Raw genomic sequence first — 7417 nt, forward strand, 5'->3', positions numbered from 1 at the left:
GATTTGTTCACTTAATAAACATAAATGATAGGTTCTAGGAAGAAATCACTATGAAATTGTTAACAAAACACAGTAAGTAAAATTTCAAAACATATAATGAAAAACAGAAATTTAAATTCCAAATAATTTTGGGGCCCTGGCCGGTTGGCTCAGTGGTAGAGCGTCGGCCTGGCGTGCAGAAGTCCTGGGTTCGATTCCCAGCCAGGGCACACAGGAGAAGTGCCCATCTGCTTCTCCACCCCTCCCCCTCTCCTTCCTCTCTGTCTGTCTCTTCCCCTCCCGCAGCGAGGCTCCATTGGAGCAAAGATGGACCGGGCGCTGGGGATGGCTCCTTGGCCTCTGCCCCAGGCGCTGGAGTGGCTCTGGTCGCAACAGAGCGACGCCCCGGAGGGGCAGAGCATAGCCCCCTGGTGGGCAGAGTGTCGCCCCCTGGTGGGCGTGCCGGGTTGATCCCGGTTGGGCGCATGCGGGAGTCTGTCTGACTGTCTCTCCCCGTTTCCAGCTTCAGAGAAATACAGAAAAAAAAAAAATTCCAAATAATTTTAATACAGATTTTTCTATATTAATTTATTATTTTAATTTAGTGTGATCCTTGTGCTTGATGCTTGCTGCACAGAGATTTTATATTAGGTTCCAATTTGGTTAGCTTTAGTCTCAAGTCTCCACGTTGTGTTATATCCAGCCGATTTCTTTTTCTTACCAGTAAATCATTTACAGCACTAAATCCACATTCAGCTAAAAATGAAGATGGAAACGGTAGCAATAGTTTTCTTGCACATTTGGTTGAATTTGGGTATTTGATTTCTGTTTCCTCACAAAGCCATGCCATCGCTCCTTTGATATTAAATAAAGCTTTAACTGACTCATCATTTTGCAATTCTGCGAGTTCTTCTTGATACTGCATATTTGATATATCAGACAAATCCACTAACATTGGCTGCATCATCCATGTTGGGAAATCAATTTGTTTTAAATCAGAAAATCTTTCTTTTAAATCAGCCGATAGAATATTCAAATGATTGACAATAACAAGTAAAGCGGTATCAGTTACTTCACATTTTTGGAGCCAATGAAACTGTTTAAAGTTTTTGTTGTTAATATGTTTCTGACATAACTCAATATTGGTAATGAAACCAAATATCTTTGCTTTTGCATCGACAAGAGTTTTATTTGTTTCTTGAAGTTGCTTATTTAATATATTTAGTTTTTCAAAGATATCGGCTAAATAACTCACAAATGCTTTACCATCTATTGTTAACAGATACTTCATCTCAGGTTTGTCGCTTAAAAAATCACTAAGAGTATCAAACAGTTCCATAAATCTTTTCAAACAGTTTCCTTTAGTTAGCCATCTTACTTCAGTATGAAGTAAAAGTCTCATATGGTCTTCATTTTGTTCTTCACAAAATAGCTTGAAAAGACACTCACATTTGGCACTAGCTTTAATAGCATTAACACACTTTATTACTGTATGTAATACTTCATTCAGAACAAGCGAGATGTTTTTAGCTACCAAGTTTTCCCTATGAATAACACAATGCACAAGAATCATTTCTGGATTCGCATCTTTCATCAATTGTAAGCAGCCGTTTTTCTTGCCCATCATATTGGGAGCACCATCTGCAGCACAAGATGTTATATTTTTCATTGGTATATCATTGACATCTAAGTAGTTTTTTAGCTTATTATATATATCTTTAGAGGTAGTGGTGCTTTCTAATCTTTTACAGAACAACATTTCTTCAGCAAAATGTCCTTTATCAATATATCTTACGTAAGTTATCAATACTGCCTCACTGTCTCTCAAAGTTGATTCATCCATTTGCAAGGAGAATTTTCTTGTTTTCAGCTTTTCAATAAGTTGTTTTTCAATATCCTCACTCATTTCGTCTATTCTTCTGCTAACAGAATTGTCACTGAGTGGCATAGCTTTTACATCTTTGTCATCTTTTTCAAGAACCATTTTAAGAAATGCTGATATTGACGGTTTTATTAAATTCTCTCCTATAGTGTGATTTTCTCCAGTTTTAGCGATGAATGAAGAAATTTGATAACTAGCCTCAAGAACACGATTATTAGTTGAAGTATGAGCAGTAAATAGAGACTTGAATGTTGTTCTTTTTTCAAAATTTTTCTTTAAAGTTTTAAAGTAACTCAAATCTGAATTAATATGAGCACTATGTTTTGCCTTCAAATGCGCCTCAAGATGACCTCGTTTCATTGATTCGTTGGTCAAGCATTGCTGGCATAAAAGACAAAAAGGAATCTGCTTATTGTGAACAGCGGGTATGAACCCAAATTTTAAATATTCCTCCGAATATTGACGAGTTTTTTTCTTGCTTGCACCACTCATTTTACTATGGGCTATAAGAAATAAAAATAAGATCAATTAAAAACTAATATTAAAATATGTGTTAAAATATATTCAATGTGACATAGAGTAAACGTATACTAAAAATTCATATTTATTTAAATGTATATAACACATTTACTACACTGCCACTGCAAATCAAAAGGTATATATATTTTTTCCACTTGACAAAATTTTCTGGAAAGTTATGCTTCTAAAATTAAAATTGACGTGCATGCACTATTATAGCCCCAATAATATTTATAAAATATTAGTGCTTTCTAGCCCCGATGCAAGAAGTACTTAATAAAGAGTTTAATATTGATAAAAATAAAATCAAATACTTACCAATTATATCTATACAATATATATATGTATATTTATTAAATCAACGAGCTTTTACAACAGTTTTGACTGACACTTATTTCAAATTAACACCAACTGAATGATGTGAAACACTACCGAAGTTGCGATGGGCCAATTAGGTAGAATAACTGCGTTGTTTAGCGAGTTTTTAAAACGACCGGGGTTCCCTGCGGCAGACGGCACGCTCCGCGGTGAACCCAGGACGAAGTTTACTTGACGACCCCAATCACCCAGTTGATATTTTGGTCTTGTCAAACAAAATTATGCTTAATAATTATTTACCGCAATTATTTAAGAATTGCATTTTTTGTTAAATTTGGCACCGATATCTAGCATTGCATTTAAATGGCCCAGGGCGAAAGAGTTAAAGTCGTGTCAAGTCCATTTTCAAATTGCCCCCCTTAACTATCGAATTGCCTCCCTGTGGGGCGTGGGCCCCACGTTGGGAAACACCCCAACTAAACAGAGGAGTTTTATGCTAGTGTTTTCTCCACTGTATTCTTATTCCCCTACACATGCTCAACATTAGCTAGACATGCACTCAGAAATTAAAACAGAGACTGAAAATCAACTGTGTTAATCACAGTCCTACAGACAAACAGAACCAATAGGATCTATACGGAATTGGCTCACACAGTTATGGAGGCCAAAAGGTCCCGAGATCTGCTGTCTGCAAGCTGGAGAACTGGGAAAGTTGGTATAATGTAGTCCAAATCTGAAGTCCTGGAAAACTATGGGCTGCTGGTTTAAGTCCTGGAGTCAGAATGAGAACCAGGAGCTCTGGTGTCTAAGGGCAGGAAAGGTGGATGTCTAAGTTCGAGAGAGAGAGAGAGAGAGAGAGAATTTGCCTTTTTTGTGTGTGTGACAGAGAGAGGGACAGATACAGAGAGAGAGGAAAGGAGAGAGATGAAAAGTATCAATTCTTCATTGCGGCACCTTGGTTGTTCATTGATTGCTTCTCATATGTGCCTTGACAGCGGGGGGGGGGGGGGCAATAGCAGACCCAGTGACCCCTTGCTGAAGCCAGCAACCTTGGGTTCAAGCTGGTGAGTTGTGCTCAAATCAGATGAGCCCATGCTCAAGCTGGCAAACTTGGGGTTTCGAACCTAGGTCCTCTGTGTCCCAATCCGAAGCTCTATCAACTGCGCCACCCTTTCTTTTGTGTTTTTGTTCCATTTAGGCCCTCAGCAGAGTGGGTGAGGCCCACCGACATTGCTGAAGGCTGATCTCTTTACTCAGTCTACTGAATCAAATGCTAATCTCTTCCAGAAACACACTCACAGACAAACTCAGAAATAATGTTTTACCAGCATGTCCAGTATCTTTGCTATAAGCATCTTTGTTGTAGACATCTCTGTTGCAAGCATTTTTGCCATGTTTTCACTGCATAACTAATAGGCCATAAGGCAGTTTTGCCATAAGAAAAATAAAAATCATAGAAATAGCCTGACCAGGCGGTGGCGCAGTGGATGGAGTGTCGGACTGGGATGCGGAAGGACCCAGGTTCAAGACCCCGAGGTCGCCGGCTTGAGCGCGGGCTCATCTGATGTGAGCAAAAAGCTCACCAGCTTAGACCCAAGGTCGCTGACTCGAGCAGGGGGTTACTTGGTCTGCTTAAGGCCCACGGTCAAGGCACATATGAGAAGGCAATCGATAAGCAACTAAGGTGTTGCAACGAAAAACTGATGATTGATGCTTCTCATCTCTTTCTGTTCCTGTCTGTCTGTCCCTGTCTATCCCTCTCTCTGACTCTCGCTCTGTCTCTGAAATAAATAGATTTAAAAAATCATAGAAATAAAAAGGGACAATAAAAAGGACTTAGCAAACCTAAAAAGACTTTATTATAAAATACAAAATATTTGAATTCATTTAAAATGTGTGTTGCCTGACCAGACGGTGGCGCAGTGGATAGAGCATCAGACTGCGATGCGGAGGACCCAGGTTCAAGACCCCGAGGTCGCCACCTTGAGCGCGGGCTCATCTGGTTTGAGCAAAGCTCACCAGCTTGGACCCAAGGTCGCTGGCTGGAGCAAGGGGTTACTTGGTCTGCTGAAGGCCCGTGGTCAAGGCACATATGAGAAAGCAATCAATGAACAACTAAGGTGTCGCAATGCGCAACGAAAAACTAATGATTGATGCTTCTCATCTCTCCATTCCTGTCTGTCTGTCCCTGTATATCCCACTCTCTAACTCTCTCTCTGTCTCTAAAAATAAATAAATAAAAATAAAATGTGTGTAAATTCATGACAATACTGCCCAAATAGCTGATTTTATTGTGGATTGTACCTAAGCGCTTGTCTTCATTCTATGGGAAACCCGAGTTCAGCTGTTCAACTCTGCACCCTCAAAGAAGGACCTTAGCCTCTCTTTCTACTCCTAATGTGGTGTGTTTCAAAATAAGACAACTGCTGCGATAAATCATCATCATCTGGAAGAACTAATTATTTTAAGACCACCACCACATTTAGTTGTCACTATATAAACCATTGTGAGGACTAGCTAAGATTTATATATAATAACAAAAATGAGAGTAACTGTGAGAAGTTCATAGTAGAGAAGTGAAACCAAACTGGCAACTAGCTTAAATACTATATGTTGAATCTGTTGGAGGTCATTGAATCATCAACAGAAAAATGAAACCTAACCGAAATCTGACTTGATTTTTTTTTTTTTTTTTTTACAGAGACAGAGAGAGAGTCAGAGAGAGGGATAGACAGGGACAGAAAGGAACAGAGAGAGATGAGAAGCATCAATCATTAGTTTTTCATTGCACGTTGCAACATCTTAGTTGTTCATTGATTGCTTTCTCATATGTGCCTTGACCACAGGCCTTCAGCAGACCGAGTAACCCCTGGCTGGAACCAGAGACTTTGGGTTCAAGCTGGTGGGCTTTTTGCTCAAACCAGATGAGCCTACGCTCAAGCTGGCGACCTCAGGGTCTCGAACCTGGGTCCTCTGCATCCCAGTTCAACGCTCTATCCACTGCACCACCGCCTGGTCAGGCGATTAAATGTGTTAAGTCTGCTGAAGGAAGTTGATAAGTCAGTAGAGAAATGAAATCAAACAAAAAACCAGCTGTCAACCATTTATTTTATCTTTTTCCCCCCTTCTTTTCCAAATGAGAGGAAGGGAGATAGACAGACTCCCACATGTGCCCCAACCGGGATCCACCTGGCAACCCCCATCTGAGGTCAATACTCTGACTATCTTGGGCCCAAGCTCACAATCCAGCTACTTTTAGCACTTGAGGCTGAGGCTCCAGGAAACCATCCTCAGCACCCCTGGCTGATGTATTCCAATCAATTGAGCCATGGCTGCGGGAGGGGAAGAGAGAGAGAGAAGAGGGAAGGGGAAGGTTGGAGAAGCAGATTGTTACTACTCGTGTGGACCCTGACCAGGAATGAAACCCAGGACATCCACACACCAGGCCAACACACTACCACTGAGCCAACAAGCCAGGGCCAATTTTATCTTTTCTACAGCAACACTGCCTCACGACCAATTAGTTATGTGGCTAAAATGTCTATGACAAAGATGCTGTAGTGAAAGTTCCTAGAACCCTCAGCCAGGTGATCAAGCTTAACATCAACAGTGATACATCACATTGATAGTATGTGCCCTAGTTGGTCAGATAAGTTTGTAAATATGATATACAGTGGTACCTTGAGATACAAATTTAATTCATTCTGTAACCAAGCTCGTAAGTCAGTCAACTCGTTTATCAAACTGCTGGTACTGGACCTGTGCGCCAACGCGCCAACTAGCGGCAGCTTCCCGAATCACGACTCATATCTCGAAATTTCACTCGGATCTCGAACAAAAATATGGACCAAGTTGCAGCTTGTATCTTAAAAAAATTCGTATGTTGGTCTGTTCATATCTCAAGGTACCACTGTATATATATTTTTTTGTTTTTGTTTTTTGTTTTGTTTTGTTTTGACCAGAGTAACAGACTTTATGGAAGGGAAGAAAGGAACCCTGCCGGGCACTTCTCCCGGGGAGAAGAGCACCGAAAACAGACTGAGATAAAACTTTATAAGGTTGGGGATAGCCTCGAGCAACGGTGTGCTGATATGTTCGGCTTTCTGGAATACTCTTCACTGGGGTGATTGACCAGCTTCCTGGAATTCCTTTGTCCCATGGACAATCGTCTGGTAATTAAGGGTGGGGTCACGCAGCACCCCCTTGGACGGCAAAGAGGGATCGTCCAGGCAGTTAGTACCTTGTCCCGGGTTTCAGCACCAAATGTTGGAATCCATGGGAGTCCGAAAGACCAGAGTAACAGACTTTATTGAAAGGAAGAAAAGAACCCTGCCGGGCACTTCTCCCAGGGAGAAGAGCCCCACCGTATATGTTTGTTCGCTTATAGTTTGCATTGGGTTTGGTGGACAGGCTGTAAGCAGGCAGGGTCGTTATAGCCTAAGGCTTAGTTTTAAGACTAAGCCTTTCTCACCCTTTTAATACTAAGATCTTTTCAAAACTAAGCTTTTCCCCCACACCCTTGACTGTTGCATGACGTGGGGTGGTGCACTCTCATGAGGAATCCCATTATGCCTCAGATAACTGAATTTGTATCAGAGACTTCCTTGTTTGTATATTGGATTAAAGGTTTTGATTTCTTTCTTTTTTTTTTTTTTTTTTTGCATTTTTCTGAAGCTGGAAACGGGGAGGCAGTCAGAGAGACTCCCGCATGCGCCTGAC

The sequence above is a fragment of the Saccopteryx leptura genome, chromosome 9 (genome assembly GCF_036850995.1).
Source record: "Saccopteryx leptura isolate mSacLep1 chromosome 9, mSacLep1_pri_phased_curated, whole genome shotgun sequence".
NCBI classification, from domain to species: domain Eukaryota; kingdom Metazoa; phylum Chordata; class Mammalia; order Chiroptera; family Emballonuridae; genus Saccopteryx; species Saccopteryx leptura.